Below are 22,856 nucleotides of genomic sequence, written 5' to 3' on the forward strand. Positions count from 1 at the left end.
CCAAAACAAAAAAAAACTGAATATACCATCCGACAGTGGCAAGCTACTATGCAGGCAGTAACGCATGAATTAAACAGGAATGAGTGTCTAGAAAGCCTTCCCTCAGTGGCGTCAGGTCATCCCTGGAGTCTGTTCACAAGCTGTTCTCTTTGTCTCTGCATTCTCCATTCAGCACTTGTTGGAGTCTCTCTTTTCCTTGTCTCCCTATACCCACAGCCTAAGGCTCCTACATGACCCCACAATAAGCAAAGGGTCATTGAGACTCAATATCTTTCTTCCTGTCTGAATCACAGCTTTGCTAAGCAAACCTTGACATTTTTATATCTTTGTTTTGCAGATGTTATCAGACTATCCCAGCCTTTTTACAATCTTGCTACACAAAGAATGATGATCCCTGGCCCAGCACATTGTGATCATCTGGGAGTATGTAACAAATGCCAAAATTCTGGCCTTCCCTCCAAACTACTGAATCAGAATCTGCATGTTTATCAGATCCCCGGGTGACACAGGAGGAATGTTTGAGAAGCACTCTCTACAAGATTCTATCTGTTAAATGTATTTTTCATCTTTGCAGTAAATTTCATCAAAACAATTCCAAACACTTTCCTCAGAAATCCTAGTGAGTCCTTGTCTAGGATTCCTCTCAGTTGACAATCCCTTTTTCTGAAGGGAACAATAAAAACCGCCAAGCCCAATCACATGTGCAGTTGTTGGAGTTACTTTAAAACATACTAACATGTTACTATTGGCAGCTGAGGCAGAATAAAGGGGATAGGCAACTAGAGATTCCATCAAGTCTTCATAAATTCCTTACCCCTTTCTTCCTAGAACTGCTTTTCCCATACAAAATAAATATCAGGGTATCAGGGCCAATTTGCCTTTGACTTTCCCTTCTCTTCCTCCTAATTGCCCTTCACCACCTCTAAAACTTCCTCAGCGAACTGCAAGCCTACTGGTCCATGAATAGATCCTGAATTCCTGCTAGATGACAACAGGTTTGGTTTTGCTGCAGGGATGGTGACCTTATTCCAACTTTAGAAATGTTATAAAAGCAGGAGAAGGTTGTGTTAGTGGTATTAGACTTTACTTACTAAGTGCTCCATTTTGTGAGAAACTACCAGAGATTTTTGGTGGGTTGCTACCAAAAACTAGGAATATCACTTTCAATATGATTGCATCTTTGGTTGGTTTTATGTTCAGGAGAACAACTTCATCTCTGTGGTCATTTCTATTCGCCATGGTAAAAATTCTCTCCTCCTCTAACCCTACCAAACATACCATGAAAAAGCAATAAAAAACCTATGCAGAAAGTTATGATTAAGCAAAGTTGCTTGAGAAGCATGGATTTGGTTTTTAAAAGTAGTGATAGAATATGGAACTGTCACAGGATCCTTAGGGTGTCACTTTTCCAGCCAGAATCCTGTGTGGCTGGTGGCACCTTTGCCTGAGCTTTACTCAGACCCACTGTGCTTGTTTCGTCCACTTGGCCTGGCAGGCTGTGCTCGGCTCATCCTAACCAACCAGATCCCACGCCTGCCCAGGGCAAGCCAGGGGATCGTGAGCAAGTGAGTGTGGGTGCTGGCCACTGTGGAGAGCCAAGTGTCTGGGGATGCCCAGGTCTGCAGCCACACATCAGCAGCTGCAGCTGTGCCTGGGAGGGTGGGGCCCCTGCCCTGCAAACTAGGAAAGGGGCAGGGTTCCCGCCAGCTCCATGGAGCACTGAGTCCTGTCACACCTCCCCTGGTGCAGCTGGCATCTTTGCAAAGGCCATTCCAGATGGGCTGCTGCTGCCATCAGAATCAGTAAACATATCGTTTTGTGGAAAATTATTTTTGAACAATGTATAAGTAGCTTTCAACTACATAAACCAAGTGATACAGAAAATATGCTTTTGTTCTTTGGAACTTGATATGAAATTATTTTACTTTTCTTTCACATTTTTAAAAGTTGTTCATAAAGCCAATTAATATCTAGTGAGTATTGACAATGTGTAGCCTAGTGTCAAACACCGGAAAGATTGGAAACTCATAGAAGAAGTTGTCCATGGTGCTTAACTATAGACAAACCTTTTCCATTGACTCCTCCTAAACTGCACGTTCTCCAATTTTTGCTGTGTTCAGACTTTTAAAATAGCTCACTAGGTAATGAGAGAGACCTCATTATTAGAGGACTAAAAACTAAAGAAGATGCTATGTTATTATTACAGGTGGAGAATCTCCATTATTCAAAAATCCAAAATCCAAAATGCTCCAGGATTCAAAGCATTTTTGGGCCAACATGATACCACAAGTGAGAAATTCCATTCTGACCTCCTGTGACAGGTTGCAATCAAAATGCAGGTGCACAACACACAGTTTATTCAGTGTCCCTAAGGAAAGAAAGAACCTCCCAGCTTCCTTCAGCTGTGATATATGTTTTCTACACATGCTCAGATTCTCACATAAAAAAATACCTTACACAGTAACTTTTTAATCAAAACACAGTATCATAGGTGGAGACTAGAAGCTTGCTGTTGTTGCTGTCATTTAACAGCTGATGCAGGTATTCCAGTGATGCTACCGCACTGTTAATTACCCTGAACACGTTCTTTTCTCACTGTATTAATGATATGTCATTTTCACTGTAAAATTTTTGTGTGTAAATTAATGTAAGAAAATGACTGCTTATTGGTAGCATATAAATTCAGAGTCGAGAATGATGGTGATGCCAAAAAATCCACAGATTGTCCATATGTGTGACTGAAATAGTGACACCTTTGCTTTCCGATAACAATTCAATGTACACAAACTTTGTTTCATGAACAAAATTATCTAAAACATTATATAAAATTACCTTCAGGCTATGTGTATAAGGTGTATATGAAACACATATTAATTTCATGTTTAGACTTGGATCCCATGCCTGAAATATCTCATTATGTATATGCAAATATTCCAAAATCTGAAACACTTCTAGTCCCAAGCATTTTGGATAAGGGATACTCCATCTGTACTTTATTTTATCTTGAATAGAAAACAATGGAGGCTTTATAAAAAATGTTTTACTCATTTCTATTTTCCATTTCTCAGTTTCTCATTAAAGAGGGTCTAACAAGTAACCTCATAAATCTGTTACAGATCCAGAGTGGTCTATAAAATGCTCTGTGACTTAATGTCTGTGTTCTGTATATTGCCCTGAGAACTGCAGAGAGAATTGCTTTTGCATAATTATTCTGAGACAGCATTGTAACTCCAAATGACAAAATAATACATGCAACCATTAAAAAATGATTTCAAAAAATATTAAACGACATATTTATATTTCTATTATTAAGTGGGAGTAACAGTAGATAACTAAATAATACATGTAGCTTGAGCCTTTTTTTTTTTTAATTTTTTATTGGATTTTAGGTTTTGGGGTACATGAGCAGAGCATGCAAGACAGTTGCATAGGTACACACATGGCAGTGTGCTTTGCTTTTCTTCTCCCCTTCACCCACATTTGGCATTTCTCCCCAGGCTATCCCTCCCCACCTCCCCCTCCCACTGGCCCTCCCCTTTTCCCCCCAATAGACCCCAGTGTTTAGTACTCCCCTTTCTGTGTCCATGTGTTCTCATTTTTCATCACCCGCCTATGAGTGAGAATATGCGGTGTTTCATTTTCTGTTCTTGTGTCAGTTTGCTGAGGATGATGTTCTCCAGATTCATCCATGTCCCTACAAACGACACAAACTCATCATTTCTGATTGCTGCATAATATTCCATGGTGTGTGGCTTGAGCCTATTTTTGTGAAATTATGTATCAGAGGAAAATAAGGTTGAAAGTACATACCAAAACGGTAACTATACTGAACCTACATAGAAACTAGAAGCCATTAATAATCAGCAAATAAATAGGATTTTTTTTTTTTTGAGATGGAGTTTCACTCTTGCTACCCAGGCTGGAGTGCAATGGTGCGATCTCAGCCCACCACAGCCTCCGCCTCCTGGGTTCAAGCAATTCTCCTGCCTCAGCCTCCTGAGTAGCTGGGACTACAGGTGTGCGCCACCATGCCCAGCTAATTTTTTTTGTATTTTTAGTAGAGACAGGTTTTCACCATTTTGACCAGGATGGTCTCGATCTCTTGACCTCGTGATCCACCCACCTCGGCCTCCAAAGTGCTGGGATTATAGGCCTGAGCCACTGCGCCCGGCCATAAATTGGATTTATACAAAAAAATTAGTGTCAGGAAAAATGTAAAACAATCAATTAACATCTATTGAGTGCAAGGTACTATTCTCAGCACTTAACATATATTATCTTGTTCAGACTTTGAGAAGTCCCTAGACAATATTAATTCTATTTTGCAGATGAGAAATCTGACTCAAGAAGAAGTTAAAAATCTTACACAAGACTGCTCAGCCAGCAAAGTGAAGATGTTGTCTTGAATGTAGGCAGCCTGACCCTTGAGTCTGCACTCCTAGCTGCAGTCCTGGACCTCCTATTTTCCTCTTCCAAAGGAGAGTGGATAAAGATCATGCGAAAGATATCTCACATGAAGCTGACACTGAGTATTTTGGGCACACATTACATGAAGAGGATGGTTGAAGAACTTAAAAATAGATCATCTGTGGAAATAAACTTGATGGTCATAAACAAAGATATTTTAAGTTTCATACTCATAGCCACCCACAGCTTATTCCTCATTCCTTATCTCCCCTGAGTTCCACTTTCCATCATTCTCCACCCTGCCCTATAAAGTGGGAGGCTTACAGCAGATACTATACTTGCAGGTTCCAGTGTCCTCGGCTATGGATGGGTTTTGTCAACAGGCGGCACCTGCAGGAGATTGAAAAGAAGGGAAAGTGATGGTAGAGTATTTATTTCTTGGGTTCTTTCCCTGCTGGGACTGCCTGGAGCAGGCTGTGTCAGTCTGTTCAGGGATACTTTTCCTTTCACAGAAGCTTCTTTGAGACTCTCTCCTTCCATTTTCCAGTAACAATCTCATCTGTTTGAGCCTAAGGGTGGTTAACAGCTCAACTGCTACTCCCTGGGGTTCCTGCACTAGCTTATGGTTCCCCTGCCAAACAACTGTTAAATAGTCTGTCTGCAAATCAGCTCTCTTTGAATCACTGCATTTTGAATGCCCTTGTTAGGATCCTGAAACACAGCTTGTAATCCCTGTGTTCATAAAGCTGACATTGAGTACTTTGGGAACACAGCACATGAACAGGAGGGTTGAAGACAATATGAAAATAAACGTGGGAGTAAACTGGATGATTATAAACCAAGATTTTTGTTTGACATTCGCAACCACCCACACCTCATTCCACATTCCTTATTTCTCTACCCTCGATAGACTAGATATGCTTCAGGAATGTTTGTAAAGGCCGTTGCATGGTAATCTGGATACACTCTGCAGTTCTACAGACGCTGCTCCTCTAACCCACTTTCTGAATAACTGTAAAGGCTGCCAGTTTTGAGTACGGCCCAGAACAAGAGAATGCAATGGCTCTAAGCTAAAGGCAAGCTGCTCTGCTACTCATATCATATGACCCAAAAGATGTGATGGTGCTCAGTGTCTGTGACAGCTAGGGATGCTCTATGGCACCTTTATCAGGTGAATCACAGAAGATACCCTTAGGATCTTGGAGCACAGCTATGTCATCCCCTGCAGAAAACTGTTCTTTTGCTGAACAGTGTCTGGCTTACTTTGGGGCTCTAGTAGAGATTGAATGTTTAAACATGGCCCAAGATCTGAGCTATGAATTGATGTCATCTGACACATCAAACCTTAAAGTTGAGTGTGCACACCAGCACTCCATCACACGAAAGTGATAAATGAAATTAAACATAGGTCCTGAAGGCACAAGTCACATGAGCAAGATTCCCATGACCCCTAATTATACTACATTGTGCCTTCTCTCTCTTCTGTCTTCTCATGGGGAGCTCCATGTGACCAGTTGACCGAGGAAGAGACTATTTGGTCCACTTTATAGATGGGCCTGCACAATTCGCTGGTGTCACCCAAAAATGACCAATGCTGTACTCCTGGCATATTTAGGGATGATTCTGAAGGACAGTGGCTATGGGACACTCCTGCAGTGGAAAGAGCTTTGAACAGTTCACCTGGATGTTCATTGTTCCTAGGAGAGATGACCGGAGTGATGGGTTTACATTGATTCATTGCTCCATCAACCTGGAAAGTAAAACTGTCCCCAGCCACTTTGCACTCCTTATGATAATTAACCAACAAGCTAAAAAAAGGTGATTATTGTTCTGATGGGGTGATTTATCCTGGCTACAAAGGGAAAATGTGGTTTCTACCACACGGTGTGGGTAAGGAGGAGTGTGGTGATTTGCAAGAAGTCTTCTGCAGTGCCTCTTAGTATTTCCATATCCTGAAATCAATATTAAAATAAAAACAGTTCAATACAGGGAGGACTGCTAATGGCACTGATCCTTTAAGAATGAGGGTTTGGGTCACCTCACCAGATAAGAAGTCATGACAAGAGTTGGTATTTGCCAAGGGCAAGTGTACTATGGAATAGGTAGTGAAGGAAGGAAGTTATAGGCTGGGCACATTGGCTTACACTTGTAATCCCAGCACTTTGGGAGGGCAAGGCAGTCAGATCACTTCAGCCTCAGGGGATCAAGACTAGCCTGGGCAACATGGCGAAACCCCATTTGTATTTTTAAAAAATAAATAAATAACCAGATATACTGGCACACACCTGTAGTCTCAGCTACTCGGGAGGCTGAGAAGGGAGGATCACTTGTGCCTGGTAGGCTAAGGCTGTGGTGAGCCAAGATTGTACCACTGCACTCCAGCGTGGGCACAAAGAGTAAGACTCTGTCTTTAAAAACAAAGTTTTTAAAAAAAATTTTTGTTTTAAGTTCAGGGGTACAAATGCACGATGTTCAGGTTTGTTACAAAGGTAAATGTGTGTCATGAGAATTTGTTGTACAGATTCTTTCGTCACTCAGGTATTAACTCTAGTACCCATTAGTTATTTTTTCTGATCCTCTCCCTCCTCCCACCCTCTGCCCTCCAGTAAGCTCCAATGTGCTTTGCTCCCCTCTATTCGTCCATGTGTTCTCATCATTTAGCTCCCACTTACAAGTGAGAACATGCGGTATTTGGTTTTCTGTTCCTGCATAAGTTTGCTAAAGATAATATCCTCCAGCTCCATCCTTGTCCCTGCAAAGGACATGATCACGGTCCTGTTTACAGCTGCATAGTATTCCACATTGTATATGTACCACATTTTCTTTATCTAGTCTATCGTAGATAGGCATTTTGGTTGATTCCATGTCTCTGCTATTGTAAATAGTGCTGCAATGAACATACATGTGTATGTGTCTTTGTAACAGAACAATTTCTATTCCTCTGGGTACATACCCAGTAATGAAATTGCTAGGTTGAATGGTATTTCTGTTTCTAGGTCTTTAAGGCGCCACTCTACTGTCTTCCACAAAGACTGTACTAATTTTCCCTCCCACCAACAGTGTAAAAGTGTTCCTTTTTTTCTACAACCTTGCCAGCATTTATTATTTTTTGATTTTTTATTAATAGCCATTCTGACTGGCATGAGATAGTATCTCATCGTGGTTCTGATTTGCATTTCTCTAATGATCAGTGATGCTGAGCTTTTTTTCATTTGATTGTTGTCCATGTGCATGTCTTCTTTGAGAAGTGTTCGTTCATGTCCTTTGCCCACTTTTTAATGCAGTTATTTTTTTCTTATAAATTTGTTTACGTTCCTTACAGATGCTGGATATTAGACCTTTGTCAGATGCATAGATTGCAAAGTTTCTCCTATTCTGTAGGTTGCCTTGTCACTCTGAAGGTAGGTAAAAGAAGGAAGTTATAAACACTAGCTACAACCTGTGCCCTATCATAGACATGAGGACTAAACAGTTAACATCAGAATTCCTCTTTTGGTGGCGGGGAGGAGAGCATAGGAAATTCTTTTTCTTTTCTTTTCTTTTCTTTTTTGTAAAAGAAATTAACTTGATACATTTTCTAGAATCAGAGTGGAACATTTTGTCCCTCATCATAGGAGGAAGATAGAGGACAAGTTATAGGAGGAAGACAGAGGAGGAGCTGGGAGTCCTCTGGAAAAAGTGAGTCAGAGATAGCAAAAGGTGGAAGAGACAGAGGAAGCATTTGTGGCACTGTATGTGAATATTTTTGGGGTGTTAGGAAGAAGTGTTAATTTCACATCTGGATCAACATAAGCAGCAACACAAACGTCAGGGAAGCAGGAGCTCAGGAGGCTGTGAGCACTGGAACCCAATTTACCTAGGGCTTCAGTAAAGTATTAACAAAGACTCTGAGAAAACAGAGCTGATGGTTAAGAATATTTTTGACACCCTGAAAGTGTTGCGCTGAGAAAAATATTGTGAAGCAGGGAGCTTTGAGGAGCCTGCTAGGGAGAGAAGAAAGCCACAACTGACAGGACAGTACTCATAATCTAATCAAAGGATTTAGCCAATGTAAAGACAGATAGCACATGTGGGTATTCATTGAGATATTCCTGAATACCTTAAAGCAAGAAAGCTGATTTGAAATAAAACCAGGTATTTTATTAGGCCTCATTTATTCAAGATGCTCTGTGAGCATAAGAACTGACAGGGCCAGAGAGCAAAGGTTAACACACTACAGCTCATGGGCTGAAACCAGTCTGTCACCTGTCTTTGTAAATAAATTTTTATTAGAATTTGTAGTGTCTATGACTGCTTTTATACTACAACAGCAGAGTTGAGTAGTTGATACATAGACCATACTGCCCACAAAACCAAAGAAAATATTTACTATTTAGCCCTTAACAGAAAAAATTTGCCATTCCCACTATAGAACAGCATTATAGTCATGAGTCACATTCCTAGGATCCATGAGACACACAAGACTATAGGAACCACTGGAGTTTGTGTGCCAGCGACCTTTGGATAAAAGTGCAGAAGCTCACTGTGGGATTTGTTGGTTATTTGAAATGATTCAGCATTTCCTGTGAGATATAATTTAATTAAGTAATAATAAGTATCTAAAGTAGAGCAAAGGGTTGCGTTCAATTATCTCTTTTAGAGAACACAGGAAAGTCACCTTTTAGTGTTCAAATGATAATGAAAAACTCATATATGGATGCCATCATTATCAATCATTTGGAGATGATTAGAGAAAGAAGCAGTTCTGAAAGGCAGCCCTGAAGTTAAAGAAAGAGACTGTTGCACTGAACATCTGAGAAACTAGAATATATCATGTCTTTATAGTGATTTGATTAGAATATAAATGATTTCTTCAGAAAATGCTTTTGACTGATGTCTGTCCCTTAGTATCCTGGATCCACTGACCCAATAAACAATCTCATTTATTCCTGTTGAAATCTGGCAGGGTAAGATGTATTTCCCCTAATCCTTGAACAATGACAAGAGACTAGGTATAAGGATGGGCACCAGGACTCCCAGCAGGAACTGGCATTTCCATGTCTGATGGGAGGGAGGTGACCTCTGTTGAGATAGACTTTCTTGGAGTTTTCTTCCTCCTAGAACACACAAAGATGCAGAATGACTTAATTAGTTGATGCTGCTGCATTATTAGAACAGGTTGCTGGTGCTATGACTTCTCTCATCATTGCAGAAGTCAAGAATGCATTTTATTCTTCAATGTTTTCTTAAAATGAAAAGGCATTCTATCTTAAGAGATACTGCCAAAAGGCTCACATGACAGTGTCTGAGCTAGGCAAAGAAGTGGAGTTGAAACTGTAGGAACTTTATAATAATGTGTCAACTCAGCTAAGCTGAACTGTGTTTCCCAGAAGTTCCTTGTGTTTCCTGTCAGAGTGAGTCAGTAGACATTTTTGAATGTGATTTAGAAGGTGGAAAAGAAGCAACTATTTAGCCTTTTTATGCTTGAAACACCCAAGCAGGTGTGTTTGTGACTCACAGAACACGATGGGTCATCTCCTGGCTTAACTCCTTGGTGTGCCAGACCTGCAACTATTCCACCTTCCCCTGAATCCTCCTTCAGTATCTCTGAATCCTGGACCAGGCATGTGGTTAGCTCCATGATGAAGAGCTTCTACTTTTCCTGCAGGAGGAGTTAGAGGCAGTGAGAGCTGACATGGGTTCTAGTCTATATAGTTGTGGGGCTACACAGCTCGTGGATGTGGTTCCAGCCTGTTCTTGCTCTGCCCACTGGACATCTATCCATCTTCCCATTTCTTCCAACTGCCTCATGTACTTGAAGCTCCAGCACCAGACATGAAATCAAAAGCCTTACAAAAGCTGCTCAGCCAGCTCCCACAACTGCATAAGATCAAATACCCATAAGAAACATGTATATATCCCTTCTAGTGGCTCTACTTCTGTCACTGAATTTTGACTAATACACAGAGATAACAAGTGAAACTAGGAGTTAGAAAATTAGTGATCTACTTTCATTTCTGCCAATTCTCTCTGTCACTTTGTGAAAATTATTTTACTTTTTTAAGCTTCAGTTTCTTTAAAGTAGATGCCTTTTGCCAAATGATCCTCTTAAATTTCATTCCAGCTCTAGGGCTATCAGGTGACTTGATGATTGTATGTCCAGGTATACCAGATGCCTCATAAATAACTCTCTAACTGCAATGTATGGAGATTATGTTATGATTTAGTCTATTTTTACACTATCATTGATGCTCAAGTACATAGCTTGTGTGACAGAAAGCCCAGCTTAGGTCACAGTATGACCTTCTACTCCATAGTATAATTTTGTAGAGGATGTTAAGCTTTAAAGGGTAGAGTTGTAAAAGGTAGGCTCTGGATAGGGCTGTGACTAGATAGGTAAGGTAAGCAAGGCACTTAATGCACATTAAGGAGACACTCACTCACTCACTCACTCTCAGGTCTTGCAAGTGTGGGGTCAGCACTTGCATTACCTGCAGAGTGAGTGTCTCCTTAAATGTTATGCCCTAGGCCCTCACTCACTTCACCTTCATCCAAGTCCTGGTTTCTGGAGCCAGACTACTAGGTTTAAAGCAAAGATCTTCCACTAGCAAGTGTGACTATACTTGTAGCCTCTGCTACTTTGTTATAGAAGCCTGAGCTAAGACACTGTTCAACTTCTTTCCAGAAACTCAATTAGCAGCCAGGCTCTTTAATGGCAGATAGACACCAATTCAAAAGTGCCGCACTGCATTACATTCCACATATAGTGTTGGTTAATTATAATTCACCAAGCAATGGTGTCTGAAGGTCATTGCCCTATCTCGAGATATCTTCATAGGTTAGATAGAAACATTTTTAAATAATAGCTGTAAAACTGTACTGTTGTAGAGCCGTAGATGATCAAATGACCTTAACCAAGTTTCCGATTAGTTTAACAGTATGTTTGGAAGAGACTTAGTCTTCCGTGTACTAAACTGTAAGGCATTTGAGGGTAGGATCCATCTAATAAAAATAACATATGCCAGTTATTTAGTGGCTACAAAGTGTCATTCTAATGGTTTGCATGTATAAAGTCATTTAATCCTGACAACTCTATTAGATTTTTAATTGAAAATTAGATTATCAATTAATTAATAACTATTATTATTCCCATTTGATAGAGGAGGAAACTGCAACAAAAATACTAACGAATGGCTAGAGGAGCTAGCGAGTGGCAGGTCTGGGGTTGAACAAAGGCAGCCTAGCCCCAGAGCCCTGTCTCAACCCTCTGTATCATTCACTGCTGAATCCCTAGTACTTATCCCAGAGCTCAACAGTTGGCTTCACTAAATGTTTATTGAATTAATGGCTATTTTTATTAGTTGAATACCAAAACCAGTCACATAAACTTACTTTGTATTAAAACAAGAAAGTACCCAGGAAATGGGGGAGAAATTGTCATTTAGGAACAGAGGAGGAAACTGATGAAGGAATAAAGCCTGCAGTAGGAAGGTTCGCTGGGAGTTGGGTGGCTGCAATACGAGAGGAAATAGCATTACTGCATTTCTGCATTACTGTATTTTTACTTGCAAGTGTGCGATGTTATACAAGTTATGTAATCCTTTGAGTCTGTTTTCTAATCTTTAAAAAGGACATTGCTGCATTTCGTAGTGACCCATTTACATGGCATTCTCAGCTTAGACTGCATAAGAAGAAGAAATACATGTGGTGAAATGTTGGAACCATTTCTCTCTTGATCTCTGTTTAATGTTGAAAGGGTGAGCTAACAGGAGGCAATTTCAACTTCACTCCCTCACATTACCCTGTCCCCCTCCAGACTGGCAGTTTCAAGGATGCAGATTGCATTGCAAAATCAAACTGACTCATGAAGCATTTGAGCCAGTGCACTGTTTACTTCCATTTGTTTGCAGACACATTTGTGCCCAGCGTTTGAGAGCCCTTTGTATTGATGTTCTGACAAGGATCCCTATAACTTTAACCTGCTCGAAACCAGTTTGGGATGGATATGATGGGGCTTCTGTGCTCTTTCTGGGATTGGGAGAAATAAAACATGCGATTTAAGTGAGAAAAAAAGGAGATAATCACAATATATATCATAAAGCTATTTCAGAGGTTAAACACAGTATTTTAAATGGAACACCTAAAAGAGTTTCTGGCACATAAGTAGGGATCGATAAGTGTTAGCTGTCTTTATTTTTTACTTTCATTATATGGAGAACTTTAGAGGCACGGAACAGTGTCTGACACCTGGGTGAAATTCAATATATATTGACTGAGTGAACTAATGAATGAATAATGAATGAATAAAGATGGATCCATAAAGATAAATGGATGGCTAAACGGACAAAGTATGTTCTCCAAGTTCAGCTTTCCTAAATTTTTCCTCAGTCATTCAGAAAAAGACAAAGAAAACAGAGAGAACAATCACTGAAAAATTATTGGCAATTATCTCTATATTGGAGGAAACAATTTAGAACAACCTCTGCTGGTCATGATTGGGTTTAGGGATATGACTGGATTGGAGACAGTAAGGTGCCTTCTTTCATTCATCTTCCACGAAAACAAAGTACTACTATATTTGAACTTACCTGGTGGCTTTTATTCTGTTACTGCTTTTTTTTTCCAAACATAAACAAACCCCTCCCCACTCTTTCCTTATGTAAATATGCTCCTCTTGTTTTGTTTCTATTTTTTTGTTTCATGCTCACTTGCCTATATTACAAAGGTAACTTGAAAACACAGGGCTACATAAATGTGAGGGGTTTGTGCTTGTATCTACATAAATGTGAGGTACAAGGGATTATGTAACCTGCCATTCTGAGAAGCCCTCATATAATCCTGCCTCTCTTCTTCAGTTTCCCTCTTTTTGATCAGAGTATGCTCCTGGTGTGAATCAGGCAGAGGACCAAGAATCCTAGTGGGACCAGCAAGAGGGTCACAGTAGGAGAAAGAAGAACAATTCCTACCAAAGCGTGTTACTAAGTTTCTTTTTCTCAGGAAATAATAACAGGAATATTTCATTTTCTCAGTTCTAATGATTTCATACTGAAAGACAAAAAAAGTCACAAGACCAGTAATCTCCATGGCTGGATTGACTCCAAGAGCTAAAATCCAAGGTATGAGTCACTGTGCCCAGGTCTGCAAACATCATTCAGGAAATAAGTCTTTCTGCTTTGGTGTGGCAGAGAGGTGAGGAGGGTCCGCTAACATGTGTTAACAGGGTGCAGTTTGCCAGGCGCCATCCTTGGGGCTTTTCTTGGGTTAGCAAATTTAATCCTTATAATAAACATCTGTGATATGAAGCAGAGGCAAAGAGAGGTCAAGCAACTTCCCCAGGGCCACACAATTAAAATGCTGCTCTATTTTGCTTTAGATCTGGAAGACCTGGCAATATTATATTGTTTGAAATATTAACCAAAAATATAAAATTACAAAGACAGGCTCCAAATAGTTCTTTAGGCTTTGGAAAAGTGAGAAATATAATTGAATTGTGAAAATGTAAAGTCTTCAGTCTAGGTTTAAAAAGTAATTATGGAAAAACACAAAATATATGCTACTTATGTATGTGTTATAGTAATTTTATATTATATATTTCAAAATATTAATATATATAAATAAAATTACTTTTATATATAGTATAATTAAAAGAATATACATGGTCTAAATATATTATAATAAAAATATGATAAAAATAATATGCAGTCTTCTTTCATATGTACACATACACAGAGACATATACATAGTGGAAACATACAGAATGGTAAGAGGTTTTTATCAACAACTGCTTGTAGCTAAGGTATAATATACTTGAGAAAAGGGCTTCTGTGAAAGATTAGTTAATATCAAAATGATTCGCCCCCAGAAAAATAGCCACCATTCTTGACTGTATTAATAGAAATAGAATAACCCCCAAGGGAGATGAGAAGCATTCTAAGCTGCACTAATCATGAGTTTCTATGTGATGAGTTGTGTCCATTTGGAGCTCCAATGCTTTAAAGCTGAACTGAACTCTGGCCTTTCCACCACCTTCCTTGCCCTCAATATGGTATATCCTCTTTCCCGTTTCCTCTTAGCTTATTGAGAGTTTAATTTCCAACCAGTTAAGCCAAAGAGGACTATTCTTAGAAAAGGAGAGAGAATGAATTAGCAGATAAATGAAGAGTGTGAGGGAGGCCTTGGGGGGTCCTCAGGTTGGGAGAGAGTTTTGGAGAAGCATCCAGGGATTTATTTTCTCCCTAAGTGGCAGGTGCCAGAAAATAGGGAAAGACAGGAGTGTAGGAGGTTTGCATTTATGGAAGGATTCTAGATTTCCAAACGTATTGATGGGAGACAAGTTCCTGTCATGACCCTAAGTTGGAGACCAGGGCTCCAGCTAAACTACAAGGGATGATAGAGAATAATTGATAGAAAAATCCATTCATTTCCTGAGAAAGTAACAGGATAATGTAAACCCACAACCAAAAAGTGACCTTCCCATGATCCCAGAGAGGTAAAAGATTTGACAGTGGAAGGAGGGATTTTCTAGCCTAAATCTGGGTTATAAGCACTATACTTAGGTAAGGAAGTGAAAAATGGTAGCCTATGGTTACTGTGTGTGAATTAAATAGCAGCTCAACAACATTTTGGACAAAAAATAAGGCCAGGATATAAGACATGGTGTGAAGCATCTAGTCAATTTCTTTGACCCAGAAATTCTAATTTCTGGAACACATCCTATTGAAAAACCCACACAATTGTACAAAGACAGACATAGAGTGATATTCATTTCAGCCTTGTTTGTAATAGTGACAATCTGAAAATGACTTTAATGTCCAGCAAAAATGGATTAATTAAACTTTAAAATATGCCTATTAAATGTTATCCTTGAAAAGAATAGCAAGATTATCTATAAGTACTAACATGGAGAGATATCCAAGATTTATCATTGAATTGAAAACCTCAGCTACAAAACAGCATGAGTGGGGAGAGATGAAAGGATATTATGATCCAAGTTTAACTTCAGACTTTTGGCTGATGCCAAAACTCATTCTGAACAATAAATGAAAACAGATACTTTTATTGAATCCAATATGTGCCAGGCACTATTTTTAAGTGCTTTGCAACAACCCTATGAAGTAGATGTTGTCACTCGTTACAGATGAAGAACTGATGCAAATTCACACAAGTAGTGCATTTTGGAACGGATATCAGAAACCGTATAGCTTAGATCCAGAGAGTTGCTGCACTTAAGGAACACACTGAACAAGGGAAGTTCTAGAGTCGAACAAACCTGGCCTTCTCTCCTTGGGCATGCCACTTAAGTTCTCTGAATCTTATCTTACTCATCTGTTAAATGGCCATATTTCACATGCTGTAAAATGGAGTAAATTAGGTGAGTCCTATAAAGCCCTGAATAAAAATTCCCAATCAATATTAGTGTTAAATTAAGTTTCGCGTAAAGCTGCTTCCTTTCATATTTTAAGTTCATCATAAGGTTTCTCTGTACGTAGTAAACTATGACTTAACTGGATGTGTAAACAGACTGTAACCTACTCCAATCAAAGGTGGCCAACCATTCAAATCATGATAAAATAAGCACCCCTGGTAGGAGGGGTTGTCAGAAGGGAGGAGCAAATCTATTTCATTCCGTCCTGGCAGGCACATTTTCATCAGTTAAGGATGCAAACCAGGCTGAAGCATTTTTAACAAGCATTGTGTTTCTGTTTTTCATTTGAAAGAAAGTCAGAAGCATGGGGCTATTTCATCATGATATGCATCATACAGGCAGGGTTCCCCTTTGTCAGAACTCAGCGTTGGCAGCTCTAGCAAAGGACGGACTGCATTTAGCTGATTATTTTCTAAGGAGCCATAGTCAAGCACTAAACCAGAATCTACACCTCTGAGGCCCCCATATGTACGTATGTATATATATACACATACACACACACACACACACCATATAAAACAGATTCCTTTGGAAAAAATTCAGAGTTAAGGGTGTACATTACACTTGGTTTCATCTTATCCTCCCACTTAACATTATATTGTGAATGTTTTCTCATATTATTAAAATTTTTCAAGGACATGGGTATTGAGAGCTTCATAATAATATTGCAAAATATGGATGCAGAATGTAGGATGACTTCTCTGTCTCCTTTCTTTGTTGCTTTCTTCACTTCCTTTCTTCTATCCTTCCCTCCTTTCTGCCCTCATTCCTTTTTTCCTTCCTTATCTCCTCTCCTCCCTCCTCTTCCTTCCTTCATTTCTTCCCTCCATTCTCTTTCCTCATTTTTTCTCTTTCTCCCTCCCTTCCAGATTCCTTTTCTTAAGCTTAATTAAATGTATACATTTATATCATTTAAATAGTCAACAAGATCTACAAGGTAGGAGACATAGCAATCCCCCCTCACCATTCCACCCTATTTCCCACTTGCCAGAGGTAACCACATATAACCCTTCTGGTGCCTATTTTGTGATTTATTGTCATATCCTTAAATTATTATATCAAACCGAGCACAGAAAGTCAACACCAGAACAAAAGTAGGACAAATTGTAGGGTTTATTGCCGGCGACCACGGAGAACTCACGTCTCTCCAACCCGTGGCCCCGTAAAAGAGGGTGACAAGACCTTTTATACCCGTAAAATCACCTTGGGGATGAGGGGAGAAGATGGGGTGAGGGGCTTCAGACATTCCGAGGGCCAGTGGATTCAAATCACCTTCTGGGTGGAGAGGAGGGTGAGGGGGTTCCGGACATTTCGAGGGCCAGGGGACTATTTGACATTCTGATTGTCATTTAAGGGGTTCACAGATGCTGAGATTAACATTCGTTTACACATCGTCTGGGTAGGGGTGGGATCCATAGATTTTTATTTACTTGGCACCAGGATGGAATTATCTGGGGGTGCTTACTCTGGTAGCAAAGGCCAGCAATTCTGGCATTTACAGATAAGAGAAGGTATGCAACTTTACCTCAATTTGCATCCTGCAAATGATCTAGCAATTTACAAAAGCCAAGGTTAGCAGTCATTGTGAGGAGAATGGAAACAGTTTTGTTCTTTATAAAATGGCATTGTACAGGTTCTAATTCTAGGCCAGCTATATCACATTCCCCCGTTCTTATAATCATGTATTAAATCTTTAATAGGTGTCCTCTTCTTGACACAGGGGCCCATAGTTAGATCTTAGAATCATTAATTTTACTGAATCTATTCTTTCTTGAATAAATTTGCGGAGCATGTTTAAAAGGCATGGTCCAAATGTCAACCCTAGGACCACTAAGATTAAGGGTCCTGCTAATCCAGTGAGCAGGGATGTCAGCCAGGGGGACCAAGAGAACAGTTTTTGGTACCAATTTCCTGAGGCCTCTCTGACGTGTTTCCTTGTTTCTAAGTTTTTCCTAACCATAGCAAGGCTGTCTCGGATAACTCCAGAGTTATTTGCATAGAAGCAACATTGCTCACCGAGAGCCGCACACAGTCCCCCTTCCCTCAAATAAAACAAGTCTAACCCCCTTCAATTTTGTAATACCATTTCAGCCAAGGAGTCCACTTGTTCAGCTAATATGGTGATGGAATTTTCCAGATGGGTAATATATGCATCTATTTGGTGTGAAAGAGCTTTGAAATTTTGGTCCCCAGTGACTAAGGCAGAGATTCCTATAGCGGTGGATCCTGCTATTCCAAGTCCCACTAATAGGGGTACAATTATGGGGGCCCGTTTCCAATGTCTGTGTATCGGGTGCCATGAGAATTTCACCTTGGGGTCCACTGTAAACATTTACCCGGGGCAGTATATACACGGGGGTACAAAGAATGGGTTTTGAGGAGTTGCTGAACTGGTAGGCGGAAATACAGCTCGTGAGGCCAAAAGTACAGGTGAACCAGACGGAGTCTGGGGCAGTGTAGTAAAAACTTGTTTGAGTATAACTTAAAATGAGGGTATTTTTGCAAAAACGTCGGTAGGGGGAGCTGGTGATATTATAATTAGGGGAGTGGTAACATCTGCCTTCTCCCTCTAGATCACCTAGTGTTATATTGAACTGCCTTTCAGTACATGAGGTGTTTGAGGGGGCTATGTCGGGTTGGGCTGCTAGGCTTATGTAAAATGGTGGCTGTGGATTTAAGCATAGCCAGCAATCTTTTCCTAGATCTGGGTTTGTCTGGTTGAGCAGGTGGTGTGTGGAGGACAACATGTTTAGAAGGTTCAAGCCTTCTATGTCTGCGGGGGGGGGCTTCTGTGAACAGGTTCGGAATGGAGATAGCAGTGCTAGGAGTGGAGGATAGATTGGGATTAACAGGGCTAGGACTGGGGGCTATCTGGACCTTGGAGATGATTTCTGGGGGCCTTAGGACCTCAGCAATGGGTCCCACTGGGTGGTCAGTTCTGGGCAATGGTATACGCTGGATGGTAAAGATGTTTCCCTTATCCCATCCACTCATATATACCCTAAGACCCCAGGTTCGCCTTGTTGCCCATCTCCCATCTGGATACAGGACCGTTATTTTGAGTGGGTTACAAGAACCGGTGTGGCAAGGGCTCGGGGGAGAGTCTCGGGTGAACGAGATGAAAGTGTCTCTGTTTTTAGTATATCCTGTTATAGTGGAGATAGACTCACAGCCCCAATAGGGGCAGAAGAACTCATATAAGTCATCACAGTTCCACTTCTTATCTGGTGTGGATCCTGAGCATAAATATAATCCCATGGTCTGAAGCTGTTTCTTGGCTTCAGTTGTGCCACATCCTATTCCCTTTACCCCCGTCCGCCCTCCCTTTTTGGTTTTATCTATATTGTTTACACTTAGGCTTTCTCCTAGGAGGGTGCAGAGGTCTAGGGGAAAAGTTATGGGCTGTCTGGGGACATACTCTAGGGTTAAGTTGGCAAGGGTAGTTCCACACCCAATTAGGGAACCAATGAATTGTCCTGTTGAGCTCTCTGTGAGGACCCATCGGTAATAGGTGGGTGTCAAGGGGGGTCCCCTCCAAAGGGCCACACCAGGAATCAGGGGGGCAAGGAAGGTTATTGTGAGGAGTGCGAAAGTCTTAGCTTTAGGTAGTCTGCTGAAGCTGAGGTCACTCTCCATTGTGCGTCCAGGGGGGCAGTCTTGACATGTGAGTGGTGAATCCAGGCAGTTAGTCCATCCATCTTGACAGCCATGGGGATGACCAGAATCACGGTGTAGGGTCCCTTCCAGCGAGGAGTCAGGCGGAAGGCATTGAATCTCTTTATCAGGACTTTGTCCCCCAGCTGAAAGGGGTGTACCGGCTGGTCAGTGAGGTCCCCTGAGGTAGGTTGAGCTCCCCTGATGAGCGGGTACACCTGGGACTGAACAGACTGGAGTGCCTGCAAGGACTTAAGGAGTGTATGGTTATGGATTTCCACATGTATGGTGTCTGCAAGATTGGGGAGTAAGGGAGGGGGCCTACCAAACATGATTTCAAAAGGAGTAAAGCCTTTATTATAGGGGGTATATTGGGTATGGAAGAGAGCAAAAGGAAGCAGGTTGACCCAGTTTTCACCGGTCTCTAGGATAAATTTTGTCAAAGTTTCCTTTATGGTCCAGTTCATCCTTTCAACATGCCCCTAACTCTGGGGGCAATAGGCACAGTGTAGTTTCCAGGATATGCCCAGGGCCTTGGCCAGGCCCTGAGAAACTTGTGCCATAAAGGCAGGGCCATTATCTGATACCAGTGTCAGGGGCAAGCCGAACCGAGGAACCAGGTCCTGTAGCAATCTCTTTGTTACTACCAGTGCGGTTTCTGACTTAGTAGAAAAGGCCTCGACCCATTCAGAGAAAGTGTCTACAAACACAAGGAGGTATTTATAGCCACATGCTGGGGGCTTTATTTCAGTAAAATCTACCTCCCAGTGTTCCCTGGGCTGGCACCCCTAAGTCTTATCCCTGCCTGACTAGCCCTACTGGCCCCTGGATTTACTCTGGCACAGACGTCACAACGAGTAGAAGTTTCCTTAACAATCTCATATAAATGTGGAATGTAGTATGTGGCCCTCAGCAGCTCAGTTAGTTTTGTTTGCCCTAAGTGAGTAGCCTGATGTATGTCCTTAGCTAGAACCCTTCCTAGAGCCTCGGGGAGCACAATCCTTGTGTCTGGTAGAATCCACCATCCTGTGGAATCTTGTCATGCCCCCTGTTCTTTAGCAAATTTTTCTTCCTCAGGCGAGTACATTGGGGTAGGAGGCAGGTTTGGGGCCGGCAAAGTCACAAGAAGAGTCAGAGGTTGTACTGGCCCCAAGGCTGCCTGTCTGGCTTGCAGGTCAGCTGCCCTATTTCCCCTTGCCTCTGGTGAATCTCCTTTCTGGTGTCCTTTGCAGTGTATTAAGGCCACTGCCTTAGGCTTCCATAGAGCTTCTAGCAAGGCTAGGATTTCCTCTTTTTTTTTTTTTTTACTTTTTATATTTTTATACAAAATAAAGATAGGGTTTCGCTATGTTGGTCTGGCTGGTCTCGAACTCATGGGCTCAAGTGATCTTTCCTCCTCAGCCTTCCAATGTGCTGGGATTATAGGCATGAGCCACTGGGCCCAGCCATTAGTTCTTTTTAAGCCTCTTTTTAAATATTCATAATTGGACATGATGGGACCAGAATTTCATATCCTAATGGGAGAGGTTAAGGTTGAGGGCTTTTGAGAGGGTCCACGTCCTTTTCCCAAATAGTTTACTCTGTTCTTTTGGACTCAAGAGTAGAGCAGCTTTTTACTCAGGCAACCTAGGGAGAAAGTCGTGTTGAGGTTTGAATGCAGTCCTATAATAGGGGAGAATGAAATGGTCCCATAGCCTAACAGCCGGGCTTGGAACAGGGATTCTAGGCCTCTGTTTGATTTCATGAACCTTTAACTTTCTCACTCCAAAAGTGAGGAACCACTTTCTGTCCAAAGTCAATTAAATTAGGTTTGAGAAGTTTCTGGGAAGTTTATAATGCCCTGTCAGATAAACAGGGACATGCTGTTGGCCCTGAGGATTTCTCAGAATGACCTCTGGTGAGATGGTGATCTTATTACAAATCCCAGGGGCAAGTAACTCTTGACCTTGAAGCACACAGCCCTGCTTTCCTTTTTTTTTTTTTTTTTTTTTTTTTTATTGGAGGTTTCAGTGGGATGGGAGAATCACAAGGAATCAGGTGTTCAGAGGAATGTATTGAGTAGAGGTGAGGAACTAGGATGTTGAAAAGTAAAAAAAGGAGAGAAGGAGAGAAAGAAAGAGGGAGAGAGAACAGGAATATTGCTTCATTCTAAAAATGGGTATTAATAATGGCCGATCAATATTTTGTGTATTTAAAATGGAGAACTCTATAAATATTTATTGAGTTTACTTGTTCTGGATCTGAGTTGAAGTCCTGGATATCCTTATTAATTTTCTGTCTCGTTGAGTCTAAATCTCATTATGGGTCTTATGTATCTGGGTAATAAGATCTCTTATTATTGCATTGATCGTTTTACCACTGTATCTTTGTTGCTTTGAAATCTATTTGAGATCTATTTTATCAAATGTGAGAATTGCAATTCCTGCTTTTTGTTTATTTATTTAATTTATTTGCTCTCCATTTGGTTGGTAAATTTTTCTCCAAACCTTTGTTTTGAGTCTTTATGTATTTGGATATACCGTTAGGTTTTGGCTGTATCTTTTGATTGGGGGATTTAGTCGATCCAAGATGGCTGATCACTAACAGCTCAGGATTGTAGCTCCCAGTGAAAGCTCAGAGAACGAGAGGATGCCACACTTTCAGGCAAATTTTTGTTGCTCACGGACCAGCAGATTTCTAGTGGAGGAGCCCACGGGTCGCCAGCACAACTCTTGTGACCGGCGCAGCGGTTTTGCCGGTGCCTTGGCGCGGCAGCTCTTCATGCAGAGTAAACAGGACTGGTTCCCTTACTGACTGGTGTTTGGAGCTCCGGGAAGGCAGAGCCACTTGTTGCGGACTCAAGAAGGAAGCCAGACCAGAGATTCCCGGGCAGAAGAGCACCATCAGTCTTATCGCTGCTATTTTGGCCGGCGCAGTGGGTTGCTTGAATCCCAGTCTATTCAATAAATTGGGAATCAATAAATTGGACGTCAACTCAGAAATCTAATTAGAAAGGCAGTAACTGTAAAGACGACAGATGGATAAATTTATAATAAAGGAAAAAAAACAGCCTAAGAAGGCCGAGCATACCCAAAATCAGAACCCCTCTCCCTCTACAGGGGATTGCAGTTCCTCATCAGCAATGGAACAAGCCCTGATGGAAAAAGACTGTTGTTCCATTATCTGAAGTAGGCTTCAGAAGGTGGATGATAAGAAACTTATGGGAATTAAAAGAACTTGTTCTAACCCAATGTAAAGAAACTAAGAACTTTGAAAAAAGGTTTGACAAAATGCTGAAAAGAATAAACAATATAGAGATGAATATAAATGAACTAACGGAGTTGAAAAATACAACACGAGAATTTAGTGAAATATGCACAAGTTTAAACAGCAGAATGGATCAAGCAGAAGA

The 22,856-nt window shown here is 41.0% G+C and overlaps 1 long non-coding RNA gene across 1 annotated transcript in view; it reads right to left on the bottom strand.

Annotated features, from left to right (window-relative positions):
* Positions 1-3,063: 3,063 nt before the first annotated feature.
* LOC103796745 (uncharacterized) overlaps positions 3,064-22,856 on the bottom strand; it is a 73,443-nt gene continuing 53,650 nt past the window's right edge. Inside the window, exons 6-8 of the long non-coding RNA XR_013524995.1 lie at positions 4,732-4,797; positions 4,367-4,586; positions 3,064-3,694 (exon numbers count right to left, since the gene is read on the bottom strand). This is a non-coding gene — a long non-coding RNA (uncharacterized LOC103796745). The remainder of the gene's footprint in view (positions 3,695-4,366; positions 4,587-4,731; positions 4,798-22,856) is intronic.

This window comes from Callithrix jacchus, chromosome 12, assembly GCF_049354715.1.
Source record: "Callithrix jacchus isolate 240 chromosome 12, calJac240_pri, whole genome shotgun sequence".
NCBI classification, from domain to species: Eukaryota; Metazoa; Chordata; class Mammalia; order Primates; family Cebidae; genus Callithrix; species Callithrix jacchus.